Raw genomic sequence first — 15,020 nt, 5'->3', positions numbered from 1 at the left:
TTATCCATCAAAGAGAAAAGTAATGTAAAAGTAGAGTAAATTATGTCAGTAAATACGTGACTAAATTTAAAAACTACAAAATAACGATGCCCCAGCAGGACTCCGTGAGAAAATACATTCAGTGCATATTATAAGATGAGGGATTACTCGTTTCATTTCCCTTCAGTGAGGGATTTATTAAAAGAAATCATATAATAGGGACAAACTTTCAAAACTGATTCAATAACAATACAACATAATTTAAACTTCTGTACATGCTTGGCAGATACACTGCAAATCCTTTTCATTTATGGCTTACTTTAACAACAAGAAGGAAAACTGAAAGCATTATAATGATTTTCTTTCATTATTGTTCCCGTTCAAATGGTAGTGAGTAATGATGACAAGCTTACATAACTGATCTGAAAATATTTATGCTTTGGCAAAAGAAAACAAAGAAAATGCTTGCAGCTCCAAGGGAAGACTGTCTGTCTCATTTCTCTTTGAACCATTTCACAAAGAGACAAATGGATTAAGCTTCCAGTGTCTCATACGGCCAGTCAAAGTGGAATTCAATGAATTACGAAGCTGCAGTACCTTTATTATGATCTGTCTGTAGAGAAGAAGGTCAGACACATAAGTATCCTACGGAGCCTGTTTGACAGGTTCCTACAGGAGGCCTTTAAGTATAAAACTGCTTAAATCAGCATATCCTGTCAAAGCTGCATGGACACACTGCACACTGTACTTAAAGCATTATCCAGTAAACAGCTGGATCTGATACATCTGCGCAGACAATTTGTTCCGGTTAATTTAACAACCTGATTAGAACACTATGACCGACTGATCAACTATGTTTTAAGCATTTTGACAGATTTCTCATTTCACCCTTCGGCAACTCTTCGACGTTTTCAGCAGGGACACCTGGCGCTGCAAAGACCGAAAAGTTGAGGAATTTTGACTGTCTGGAGTCTCTCCTCCTCAATATTCTTGCCTTGTTAATGTTTCTGTTCAGTGACGAAGCATTTCATACAACCGCCAAGAACTCTCCAGAACTCCACCAAAGCCACAAGTTATCAAACACACAGATTTGTTGGAAATATGATTAACTTTCTTTAGTGAAAGATACTGTTTGGAAGCTAACCATGGAATTAAGAATGAGTCCAAGCACTGGATTGGGAACAATGTAAATAACCACTGCCACATCCTGATTATGATATATAGAGAGCAAAGAGCTGCACTCAACCTTGCTGCCAAAGCGGAGATACATTAAAAGGGCTCATAACCAAAACAGGGAAATGACTCAGCGACCGTTTCACTTGATCTCCAAAGAACCGTCGATCCTTACTAATTCATTATATCACCTCAGATACTGATATCTATCCAGCAAATAATAAAGGGCGCCAAAGAGGTCCCAGGGTTATCCCGCTCCCCTGATCGTTCTCAACAGTTTGGGATTAAGCAGGATGTGACTGATGTAATGGTAGGAGCTTAAGGACAATGAGGCAGAGGACTACAAACTCTAACTGCCCCTCCATGTCTCTGAGAAAAAAGAGATTTAATAAGATTAATTTAAAGAGCTTTAGTGAGACTAATCTGGATTAAAAAAAACTGCGGTTAAATAAACATGAACAGTAAAGAGAGAGAAACAAAGCGGTGGCACATGCTGAGAGAAAATGTAACAGAGTGTACCCAAGGTCATCGACAACTTGTAGCCTTTTTAATGAAATGTAATTTGCAAACACGAGTAATTAAATGTAAAAGAGAAGCAGCTCAAAGCCTTCTGTAATCACACTCACAGCATTTAGGTATTTGCTAGATCCCAGTGCCGTGTTGAAAGTTTTAATTATTTAAAGCCACTCTGTGCAGAGCTATTATGTCATTATAGCATCTGTTAAATTGTTATGATAGCATCAGTTTTTTTGTGTAGAGCTAAACTAAACATTCCAGGTGAAAACTCGCTTTAAGTCCATTCTTCTTAGTGGCCGCAGGTTAAGATAGTTTTCCCAGAGAGTGCAGACGGGAATTAGCAAAGCTGTTACAATACATCTATTCTTCCTGTGTAAGATTCATGTTTTTTGTATATAGTCCCTGACAACTAAATGTGATAAAACCAAACTGTATAAGTGTGCAGTACTGTCTGCCAAACTACTACTGGGGAACTGTAAAGACAACAAATACTAACTGGCTGACCAATCAGGGCAGACTTTGCTTTCTGGAGGGAGGAGCAAGCGCTACAACGGAGTGTTTCAGAAAGAGGGTGAGAAGAGGTGCAGCAGGACAGACAGGATGAGGAAAAACAAGGCGGATTATGAGCATTAACGCATGCAAACATGTTGTAACTGTAACTTGAGATAGAATTATTCACCCGGAAAATAGCACAATAGGGCCTGTTTAAACGCTAACGGCATCAATGGATGACACTGTAGGTTAGCTCCTCTACTACTTTGATCCAGACTATAATATCTCGTCAGCTACTGTCTAATTTTGTACAGATTTTCATGGCCCCTTGAGGACAAATCCTACTGATGATCCCCTTCCTTTTCCTTTTTTTTAGCTCCACCATGACGTTGACATTTTTGGTTTTGAGTGAAATGTCCCAACAACTACATTGACGGTTGCCATTCTATTTGGGAGGATATTAGGTATCAGGATGATTTGTAATCACTTTGGTGAACCCCTGATTTTTCCACCATCATATGGTCAAAATGTCATACTGTCGTTCTTTGACCAAATACCATTACAATTCATGACTTTTCCATTAGTCTCAGCTGTACTCTGTGTTTAGTGATAAATAGCTGTGCTACTTCATCCGCCTCAGTGCAAGCAGGTTTGTTTGAAGCAGCAAAAAATTCCCAAACTGAAACTAAAATGGTCTCTTGCCGTCTTCCCTCTGCCAGCTTTCCTACTGCTGGAGAATAAGTCCTTGTTTGCCACTTTGATTTGAAGAGATTTAAACTGAGCTCTTTGTTAGGAATCCAGACTTTATAAATCAAGCCGATTCAACCATTGTATTTTCATGTTTACATCGTATATTTAGCTGAATAAATATTGATAAATAATAAGCTCCCGCAACTCCAACATGTTGCCTGTATATGCAATAAATATGCCCAGCTTGGGTTATGATTACATTTCAAAGAAACACAGAGGGTATGAAGCCAATAAACAGTTTCCTTTTTTTTTCTACTGCGTACCCTGCCAGAAACTTTTGTATGGAAACATGCCAGGCAATTCCATCCATCCTCTCTTGCTTCTGGCCTGCTTTCCATCCGAAAGACACCACTAAAGTTAATGTACTCTGGCTGTCTAGTCCTCCACCAAATCTCCCCCCATTTCAGTAATACCTCAGGATCTGTTGAGCTTGGCCTACGCCGATTTGAAATTGGATTGAAGGCTACAAAAATACTTCTACGACTTTTCTTCCACAAAGCCGTTCGATAAGGCTTCTGCCTGTTATTGCCAGCGAGGTTTGCACAGCTGATAAGGATGAACACAATACAGATGACCGATCCTAAAATCTACTCGAGTGATTCATGTCATTGCCCTTCTCCCCCAAAAAGCTTTCATGCCATGCCAAGTTACACACATTCCTGTGATGAGCTCGAGTTTATTATCACTTTGCTAAATGGAAGTAATCCCTGGGGAGGTGTTATCGGGTTAATGTCGGTCCATCCATAAAACACGTAGGAGAGAAAATACCAGCAAGGGAAAGCTGGTATTCCCTAATAATGACAGAGAGTTTCGCCTCTAGAGGCTAAATATATTGTTTCTAATTACTTTTGTTAGATGTGGCACACACTGATATTAGAGCTTTAACTCTCATTTACTTGATTCATCTTTTTGGGGATTTAACTAAAATTAGTTTTACATCCATGTCTGTCCAAAATCTCATCACTTAATCTCATCCTATTCGACATTTGTGTGAAATTGTCATAATAAGCATATCATCACTTGAGTTATGGCCAAAATATGTGTTTTGAGAGGTCACTGTGATCTTTGACATCCAAATTCTAAACGGTTCAACCTTTAGTCAAAGTGAACGTTGTGCCAAATTTTAATTAAATCCCTCGTGAGATATCCAGTTCACATAATGCCTTCCGGCCACGCTGCATCTTGCATGCTCACGTATTTTTACCCTGTTGTATTGACAATTACAGTAGGTAAAGGATTGGAGTATAACTACTCACTGATTATTCATCATCTTTAATTTCCTTTTTTTACAATGTACAGTGTACAGTGTATTCTATCAGTGTAACAGAACTGTGAAGAATATTGCTTGTTTATATAGAGGCCTGCAAATAAAAAGACAGAAGAGCAAATTGTAAAGGGTAAAGCCTACAGGCAACGTTTTCAATTTGGTTGATGGACTAAGAGGGTTTCACTTACTCTACTTTATAATCAGGCTGTTGTCCGCTTGTGACTATTATGAAACACTTCAAATCCCCAAAGGAACATTGTACATCTGCGTACCTCCTGTCTAATTTGGTCTGAGACTTCAAGCTGTCCAACAGGAGAACCCCACTGTGCAGTTAACCATTGACAATCAAGTATTGAACCACACACTTCTTCAGAGGCACATTTGACAAAAGAGCAAATTGGAGTAAAGTCATTTGCAGTCGCCTTTGTTGCTTTAGATTCCTGTAAATGTCAGCTGAGGATTTGACTTGCTGGCCTGGAGGCTGCAAGTCCTGTTGGCTTGGATTAACTTTCCTCCACAGAGTTTAGCCAGAGGGCTCGCTCTAGATCTCACCCAGGCCTGGTACAAGTTTTACAACGCCTCGTCTCTTTTTTGAAACGTCAATCAAACTGAGGAATGAGGCAGACTCAAAGACAGGTGCTGGTTTGAACTCCCTTAAAGAACAGGGAAAATTGTCACTCTTACACTTTCAAAAAAATGTTTCAAGTAGAGTTGTTCATTTCACTTTACTTTAAACATGTCAGTCTTACTTTGACATTTTGTGGGAACTTGGGCTGGTGATAATACTGAGACAAGAATATAGCTACAAGGAGCAACTTTCAAACATCATTCAGAGTGCAGGTAGAACAAACAAACTTCTGTTAGACCGATGAATCAGGTGAATAGGTTTACTCAAAACCAGCTGTTCTAACAATTGACTAGTTCCACGGCTGTAATATTAAAGGAAAGTTCAATATTTGATCCCCTAAGCATGATGGCAGCATCTGCTCAAATTCTCAACAGTACTGTTCAGGGAAAAGGCATTCACAGGTGACATCTCTAGGTCTTAAAATTAAGCCAATTCTGAGTCCCTTTGACTTGCATTCTTTTTAATAATCAGGGAGCGCCTCCACTTGTAACCTGATTGTATAAAGGTCTATGAGAAAAATGACCCACCTTCTCAATTGATTTATTAGCTCAGTAAACATTGTAACCATGAGTTTATGGACTCAATCGCTAGTTGCAAGTCCTTTTCAATACAGCATGATGTGTATTTAGTTAATTATGGTCCCACTGAGAATAAAATTGACAATAAAGCAGGGGAAGCTTAAGGGTGTGGCTACGATTAACAGGTTGCTACCGCAGTGTTGTCAGATCTGTTGGTTGTCCGTGTTTTCGTCCTACAACTTAAACCCTTTTTTCAGATAATTAATTTTAACTGTAAGATTCTGGTCACATACAAATGTCTTATGAAGCTCTCAGTTGCACTTCCACCCTCTCGTGTCACTTCTGGTTGCAGGAATATTTCAAATTTAATACGCTAGGATACCCTTTAAAATCACAGCCACTCTCATGAAATCAAATCAACTTAACAGATCAACTAAAGTTGGGATATCGACGCATTGACATAAATCATGCCTCAGTAGCAGAGAAAAAGCTGAACATGTCCAACAGTAAAATGAACACACGTTCAGGAGTTCAAACCACAGCATACACTGTATAGTAAGCTTATAGAAATGCTGCTGTTTTGCACAGCGGCTCTTCCCAAATCTTATCAAAATCACAGCTGGCAGCGACTCAGCAGAGATATTAGCTCTAACAGGTTGGCACAGCGGCCGATCAGCAACTCCAAATCCCCTTGAAAAGGCACTCGCTCAGTTTTTTTAAACTGCATCCCATGAGCTTGTCAATGTTTAAAAATCCTCAACGGTGTCCTTTATCAACACCCACAGCTATGATCCTCGCAGCAGACATAATGGCCGGCCCATTCCGTCTCTTCTGTGCCATATGCTGCTCCAGAAGTAGTTTGTGATAAATTGGGATTTGGAGAAAAAAACATCCCTCACACTGCTTTAATTGTGTGACAGGTGTTACATGAAAGAGGGGTATGTACTTGACTCACAGAGGACCATTAACAGAGATGATGCCAAAACAACAGCAGTGGAGGCACACTGCTGAAAGTAGATCAAACAGAGTTGTGATCCACAAAAAAAAAAAAAAAAGACTGGAGAAATTTCAGTTCTCAAACATGTCCTTCAGTAGGTATGTCCCAGGGCCAAATCCATATGGAACTACAGTGGTTATAAAGTCTACATTTCTGTCACTTGTCCTCACCATAAATTCAGAAACTACTCTGATATTGTGAAACTGATCCTCATGACATGGTTGCCTCTTTTCTCCACTGAAAAAACTAAAACTGTTTGAAATGAAACAGGTATAAAGGAGCAAAGATAAATGATTTTACGTTAGAAAGTTCTTCACCTTAATCTCACCTCTAACATGATTTGGAGATGGAACATTACAAAAGCAAAAACAATGTGATTAAGTCAGGATGCGTGTTAAAGATGAGTGCTTGACGCACAATTTGACTCACTTGATATGAGCTTGATGAGCTGTATTACAAAAGGGAGCGGGTGTCAGCCACAAATAAACTGGAGAAAACAAGAGAAGAATGTGCCAAGTATTTCACATCATAGTCCTAAAAAGAACTTCGTTGCTGATAAATTCTGGCAAATACATTTTGACAGGAACCTAATCACACTGCAGCATGTAATCTAACTTTACGTTGCCGTAATTAAACTTCAAACACATTCAGTTTAGTTTTAAATTAGAAGGTGCTTGTTGTGACATTAGTCAAATATTATTTATCAACAATCATCTCACACTTAAAATGATTATATGATCGGTGTAAGTAAGTATCTTTGAGTATTGCAATATTATGAATTGTCATTTTCTATAGATTCTCAGAGCTACTGTATCGTTTTTTAATTAATAGTTAACAATAGAGGAGGGGGATTGTTTCTATTTTATAATCGTCCATTTGCGGTTATCAAGATTGAAGAAAGACAATCCTATTGCTAGGGGGCGGCAGCGTCTCAGGGTCTATGGAGCTTTTAAGTAATAGAACCTTTAAGCTTTTATAGCGATGATTTGAGAGTTGCGTAAATAAACATTTATAAAAGAATGAGTACATTTTATTTAAAATATCTAAAAATAAAATAAAACTATTTAAAAGCAGTGTCTCCTCAAACAACAGCTCCCTTCTTAAAGTTACAACTTCATCCATTTAACATAAGTATCTTATCTTGACTAACAAAATCCAAATTATATCCATACAAGAGATGAAATCAAATAGATCGAAGCTTGATTCAAAATGTTGACACATAGTTAAACCTACTTACTGTATACTCTGTGTGAATGAATTACTTGATAAATGAAAGAATTGAAGTATTTTCTCATTTAACTAAGAACATAAGAGTTAAAAAAACTGAAAGAAAGAAAATATATGAACAAATATTTCCAACTGTACACGCGGGTAACAAGGTCAAAACCGAAAGTAGGATTTAACTACACTGTGGTATTCTTATTGATATAAGATTTCAACACCATGCGATTCTATTGAAACATTATAATTTTGCATTATCACCGAGTGCTATGACAGATTATTGCCAAAACACAACCAGATGTAATCAGATTGTAATCTCATTGGAGAGGGATCCCTACTCTGTTAATCTTCTGGAGGTTTCTTCTATTTTCACCATTTAAGGGATTTTCTTCACAGGGAATTCTTTTTTTCCTTGTTTAAATTGAGAGTCTACAGAAAGAGAGTTGTAGGATGAACAGATTGTAAAGTGCCTTGAGGCAAATTGTCATTTGTCATATTGGGCAACATTAATTAAAATTAACGTAACTTGAACCAACATCCAAAAGTAAAATAAGCATTTTTATATTGAACCAACAACAGATGTTTGTTTGTCTACTCCAACATCTGTCACAAGAGATTCTCATCATGAATTATAAATGCTCTGAAACACATAAATATTCAGCAGGTGGGACAGCGTTCTATCCATTCATCTCTGTGTATAAAATAATAGCCTTTAACCCCATCATGCCATTATTTTGTGCGTACAACATATCACACAGTATGTGGTATTCTTCAGATTCCTTCAGTTTGAAAAATCCAATCAAATGTCCCGCTGACAGACAGCTCCGTCACTTTGCAATCATAACCCATAACTGCAAATTGCACCGTCTATACTGTTGTCTTAATGTTGAGAAACAGCTTCCCACTGTGTGTCGGGCGTATTGTGTTGGGCGTATTTGATGAGTAAGTGTTCAAGTTCATTGTGAGCATTTATCAATTTGTACATAAATGTCTGTGCTTCAGACAACATATTGTTTTGTTGAAATAAAATAATAAAAATTATGAATGCTGCATTGTTAGGAGGCAGACATGCTGTTTGGAGAATTCAGCAATGTGGAAAACAAGGATCAATAAAATTCAAAGAACACTCTCACTATTAAAATATTAAGGCAAAGTTTATTTAAAAAGTACAAGATGCATTGTGGAATGGCATTATTGTGTTTTCAACCTCAATTTTATTCAATACTTTAAAAAGGTATTTGAATTAAGTTTTGTTGTGACAGTTGTTGTGACAGAAGGAATAATTTGTTCCTTTTTCCTCTTTTCTATAGTTTCCATTCATCCACAGAAGCAGTTAACTCATATCTACAGGCGTCTAGTCATCCCTCTCTAAACATGATCTTGTACAAGCTACTTTCAGGATCTTTAGCTGTAGAGCATCATGAAACTGAAGCCAATCAATACGAAAAACCACAGAGTTTATTAAGATGACTAAACATTCAGCTCCCATTACCTCAAAATGTTTATGAAGAGAAATGTGTCCGTTTTACATAAGCATCCAGAGCTTCTGTAGATATTTTTCAAAGATCACTGAGGAAAAAGGGCGTACCGTATGCTAGAGTTTAATATACAAAGCAATCTTTAATGCAATCAATAAAATGTGAAACTACATTAACTCAGAATATTAAACAAGCCATTGACGACGGCAACAGTGAAACAAAGAAATATACGGCTGAATATTGAGAGTCAGAGGCTCGTCGAGGCAAAGTCAAACATCTGTCATCATCATAATCTCTCCCTTTTCTCTGTGCTACAGCCGTCATTACTGGAGCTGGTGCAGATTCACTCTCTGTAAGTAGTTTTTCAGATATACTCTATCATTCTCTGTTGTCCCCGTCTCTTGTTAGTACAGCTCTCTTTTACCTGGAAACCAGCCCTCTGCACCTCCACTGAAAATGATGGAATGGCAAGTTGTTATTAATTTGCTAACCACAGACAGAGAGCATAAAAGAGCAGTCATATATAAGATAGGGTTATGACTTCCCCTCAAGTGAGGTTTACTATGTCAAGAGAGCAGAAGAAAAGAGAGTGAGACAGTTTGGGAGAGAGGGAGAGAGAGAGGGAGAGAGAGAGATGGGGGGTAGTGAAACATGACAGACAGAGAAAAGGAATGACTTCAAATTTGGACAGAAGAAATAAAATGTTAAAGAAAGGCAAAAGAAAAAATCTCCAAATAGATATTGCTGGTGCAGCGGAGCATACCAGCTTCTAGACATTTGCAAACTGTATGGAAATACGGGTACGAAAAGCAGCATGCGGGCTGTTTCCAAGTGCAACATTTAGAGTTACGTCTGACAGACTTAAATGTGCAACCCACCGAAGAGGTTATATACCTCACAGACCTACGTGAACCTGTGTACATTTCACCGCTGACCTCCACTCTGCCTCCGTAAATCACCCATCCTTTTCCTTGCCAATACCCGACCTTTGAACTATATCTCACTTGCATTGTCTCGATACGTGCGTGTGTGTGTGTGGGTTGCTGTGTACTGAACATACACAATATCCTAAGATAAACATGGAGCAGCGGTGGTTAACAGCCCTGAACTGAGCACCTTATTGCCACCAATAAGGGGCAGCTCCAGCTAAGCTTATGACAACTAGTAAAGGTCAGAGAGCGATGAGTGTCAGTTTTACACACGTTATGTCAGCTGTAAAAGCTTGAATTGCATCCGTAGGGTGCCTTTAACGCAAGTAATATAACAATGAAATGACAACAAATCAATCAATAGCACGTTATTTGCATTAGGCACCAATATGATTATGATTAAACCACTTCTTATGTATTGTATCTAATAATTATTAATGAATGGCCATATAAAATATGTTTCTTGCCGATCGGGCCAATGGAGTCAGTGTATTCCCAGCAGTGCATTTCTGAAGCTAAGCAGGTGCTACGGACATGGACAACAGTAGCCGCCCAGAGAGCGGAGACAAATACAAAGTGCACTCACCCCTTAAGGCTTTACTGTAATCACACACCCTCAGGCAGCTTGTCTACTTGGAGAAACAAGGAAGGAGTGCAAAGCTGCATGAACACAGCTCTTTGTGAACAATTCAATTTAGCGGAGACTGATTGACAGCTTTCTATCTGTCGCTGAAATCACAAGGGATGCACTGATACCGGATCGGATATTATGCAGATAGTGACTTAAATAGCTTGATTAGATATTGGTGACAATGGGGCCCATGTATCTGATTCAGTTCTATTATATATATATATATGCATTTTAATTACCGCATCAGTAGAAACCACCTTTCCCATGAGCACGGAAGTTTCCAGCACAAATATTGCACAGAAAAACACTTCAATTGAGACATTTCAAGGTCAACTACGGGGAATTTTTTGTGTTATTATTTTAATGACCGAACTGAGATGCAAAACTTTCTGCCCGCGTTCTGTCTAAAGATAGATGCTGTGCTTTGCGCTGCTGTGGTCTGCATGGCTGTGAAAGTGGATTAAAAAAGGCTTTAACATCAAGAAGAGCCCTAATGAAACCCAATGGGGGAGTTAGCCTGTCTGTTTGGCCAGCTGACTCTTGTAAAATCCCCATCACTGTCTCCTGCTGCCTGCTCTAAAAGTAGCCTAGTGGTGCCAGTCAGTGCAAGCTGTGGCCCGAGGGTTATAGCCTACTGTTTCATGCTTTTTTCAGGATTATACAGAAGCTGAAACTTTCTATTTCACTTAATAATTCATGTTTATTGAATATTCTTGTGCTTTTTGTTGTGTGTCTATTGAATTTGCCATTTCTAAACCAATAACACAGCAGTGTCTCCGTCAATCTTTCCCCAAGACATATTTCACAGTCCCATATAAAGCTAAAATGAGTTGCAACATATGCATATAATTGCTTTCAAGGAACAACTGGACATTTTGGGAAATACGCTCATTTGCTTTATTGCCAAAATGAGATTTCTGCACTGAAAATATGAAGTTACATCCGAAGCCTATTAGCTTAGCTTATCCACAAAGACTGGAACTGGAGGAGACCGCTAGCCTGGATTTGTCTAAAGGCGAAGAAATCTGAGCAGCACAAATTGTTGAATTTACTGTTGGGATTTTTAAAAGGAAAAAAACAAATGGTACATAAATTAATGAGGTACCTTTAGAGGTACTTTTAGGCAGATTTGTTTGCCAGAGGACAGAGCAAGGCTAGAGGTTTAGCCCCGTTGCCTATCTTGATGCTAAGCTAAGCTAAGCTAAGCTAACCTGCTGGTTGCAGCATCATATTTACCTTACAGACATCAGAGTGTATTGATCAAACTCTCAACAAGAAAGCAATACAAGTATTTCCCAAAACTATTAATTTGATGATGAAAAATAGGGAAAAACAGTGACTTTAAGTTCCAGTAAATGATATGCCCCACATGACTTAGAAATGGCAGGTTAACCTTGCACTTCTCAACAGTGTACATTCATTTTTCAACAGCATGGGTACATATTGACAAGCATGGGACCAATAAACCAAAGGTGTCTGTGCCAACAAGCCACTGAGTGCAGCACCCACGCAGAACCACAGCTACAGCAGAGGGTAAAAGCAAAGACATTTCCATCCCACTTTAGCCATCTACACCAATGTCACAAAGTGCCATCCTCCACCCACAGCACATCTGGGAAAGTAATGATGATGATCAATACCATAGTAACAATTTGCACAACAAAACCATCTGTCAAGAGAAGTAAGCTTGAAAAAGATATCGGTCAACCAATATTGACCGTGGCTCAGACAATACATCAAGTCGTGAAAGCTCTGTCGCTGCTCACCTTCCTCTCTCACCCTCTCCCTCATGTGTCTCTTTTTTCTGAATGTCCTCCACTGCGTCTCTCCCTACAGCAGGCAATGGAAAGTCATAATCATCTAAACACATTCCTGCTCCACCTTTTACAGACTAGTAACAGACCATGCATTCACCGTGACAAGGAGCTAGACTGCACTGTTCCCTCACAATGCCTTTGTTGATATACGAATATAAAAACACGCTGGTAGTGTTGATATATGCAACATATTAAATGTGTTATACTATCGGGGTCTGCGGCCGTGGAGGAATAGTTTTGCGATTCATATTCGGAAACTGTACTGTCAAACTTTCACTCGGGCCTCTTTGATAAAGAATGCCAGCCGTGGAGTAGAAGGAAAATATTTGCTCCATGGTACAGATGCCATTCCCTCTGCTCTTACTCATTGTCCAGCACAATGTCAAAGTACCCCCAGGTCACCAAGAGGGAACATTCCTTCACATTGCCATCTATGGGCATCATAAATAAACAGTCACCCCAAATCATGAAAGCTTTTACGCTTGCCATGTAAGGACACAATTAATTTCCTCCTCTGTGCACGACAATGCAGTAACAAATACTTAATATCTGATCTCTATAATAACACGTTATTCTAACAGTATTCTATTTTGGTGACAATGTTTTTTTTTTCTTCTTCCTTTTTCATTTACTTTCAGTATGGAAGAATCAAGATATGAAATCCAATATTTTGTCCGTGTTTTTAAATCAACTTTTACAGATTTGCTTGAGAGGACACGTATTCTTTTTGGAGGAGAAGCATCTGAGGGGTTGGGCAGGGATGCTGAGCCGAGCAGGGGGGGGGGGGAAACAGCAGCTACACTTGTTTGCCAACTTACATTTTAAGAAAAAAACATATCTAATGCTTCTTCCAATAGTATCCCAAATACAGTACATGCGCTTTGTAGACAAGTAGCCTCATCAATAATCTATTATTACGTTGTGCCTGCAACTTCAAAGCGAAAAGCAAAATAAAGCAGCCGGTTCTAGGAGTAAAACCAGATACATAACTGTGACACAATATGTACAACAAACTTTAACCTTTTTTTTTCTTTTCTTTTCTTTTTTGTGTCATATTTCCACCTACCTCATAACGTTCAATAGTGTCAAAAAGCAGCAGAAGTAGATGTGGAAATGGCAATCCAGTCAAACTTGTGTGCATGGGTCCGCGTTTGGCACAGCAGCAGTCGGCTTACGTCAGTCCCAATCCAGGCTCATCTGAAGCGCTAAAGGTTCACGGTGGACGAGGCTCGCCGTGGGTTTGGACGGCGATGTGAGCACCACAGCGGGGATCTCTCCAAGGACGCACGGAGGATTCACTGCGTCGGGATTGGCCAGAGCGGTCGTGACGCACCGGCAGGTGGCACACCCGGCAGATAAAGAGGTCCAGTTTCATTCATAGATAAAAGCTCGGTGCTGGAGGAGCTCGACGCGCACACTGGCGGATGAAGACAAACTTCAAAACGAGATCAAACTGGTCAGGGGGTCCTCCTTTTTTTTTTTCCCTATCTGTCTCCCTGCAAGCGTCTGTGCTATTTCCGTTTTAATAATGGGACGTTGTCATCACCCAAAAGCTTCAAGCTGTTTCATTTGGAACAGAATAGTGCTATGTCATTTGGCAAGAGCAATGTCCTGTTTTCTACATTGCATTCTCTTTCCAAAAAAATAAATAAAAAATGATTCGGCCGCAATTTAAAAACACAAAAGAGTGCTTCTGGGTTTTTTTTTTTTCTGTAAGCAAACAATTTGTTTTCCACACAATCAAGCAGCCAAAAAAGATACAAATTAAATGGGCTATTCTTACTGATGGTGCTTAGGAGAGTAGAAAATGAAGAGGTGGAAAAGAGGAAGAGAAAAGCAGTGAAGATGTAGATTTAATCTGGTGACACTTACACATAAATCAAACAATATGAAAGTGTTATATCAGAGCTGAAACATCCTCATTCACTTGTTAACTCTGTGTTAAATGTGTGGAGAAAAAAAACAAGGCAAGCGGAAACTGAATGTGTTTTGACACTGAGCGTAATTCAAGGAGCCAAAGCAAATGTTTTAATATATTTTTTTTATAAACACAAATAAGGGGAGAGTGGTAATCCTTGGAGGAATGTGTAAGCCAATTACGGCTGGCTGCAGGGACTCGTGGAACGGAGCCTCAGAGCTTCCTGCTCAGACTCACTGCAGACCCCTCGGACCACATTTCCTGTTCCCAGTGCTCAGGCAATATTTCTATGAAAACACAGAACGGCTGGAGACATGAATAGGATATCGTGCCGACTTCCTCCAACATTTACAGGGCTCTCATCATCCTCATGCCTTGTAGGCTGTTGTCTGTGTGTACTTTCCCATCAGCGGCTTGTTTGCATCCTGTGAGGGGAGAACCAGTTCTTTCCATCTGGACACCGGTGTATATTAATGTGTGTGTGTGTGTGTGTGCGTGTGTGTGTGTGTGTGTGTGTGTGTGTGTGTGTGTGCGCGTGTGTGTAGGCTTACATAATATTGTGACTGTTGTAGATGGCTTAGACACTTGCTGATCTGGTTGGTTAAATTTGGAGTTCACGTTGGGTGTGCTGTGTACTCACCTATAGCCTCCTGGATATTTGCTAATGTGTGAGTATCAAAAGAATCTAGCATATTATGCAAAGATG

The 15,020-nt window shown here is 39.3% G+C and overlaps 1 protein-coding gene across 2 annotated transcripts in view; it reads right to left on the bottom strand.

Annotated features, from left to right (window-relative positions):
• Positions 1-13,793, bottom strand: part of chrm3a (cholinergic receptor, muscarinic 3a) — a 75,880-nt gene extending 62,087 nt beyond the window's left edge. For both annotated transcript variants that reach the window (XM_054599980.1, XM_054599981.1), the window contains exon 1: positions 13,463-13,793. The gene's annotated coding sequence lies outside the window, so the exon portion shown is untranslated. The remainder of the gene's footprint in view (positions 1-13,462) is intronic.
• Positions 13,794-15,020: the final 1,227 nt, after the last annotated feature.

This window comes from Anoplopoma fimbria, chromosome 6, assembly GCF_027596085.1.
Source record: "Anoplopoma fimbria isolate UVic2021 breed Golden Eagle Sablefish chromosome 6, Afim_UVic_2022, whole genome shotgun sequence".
Taxonomy (NCBI): domain Eukaryota; kingdom Metazoa; phylum Chordata; class Actinopteri; order Perciformes; family Anoplopomatidae; genus Anoplopoma; species Anoplopoma fimbria.
This window is presented reverse-complemented; position numbering and strand designations above follow the sequence as displayed.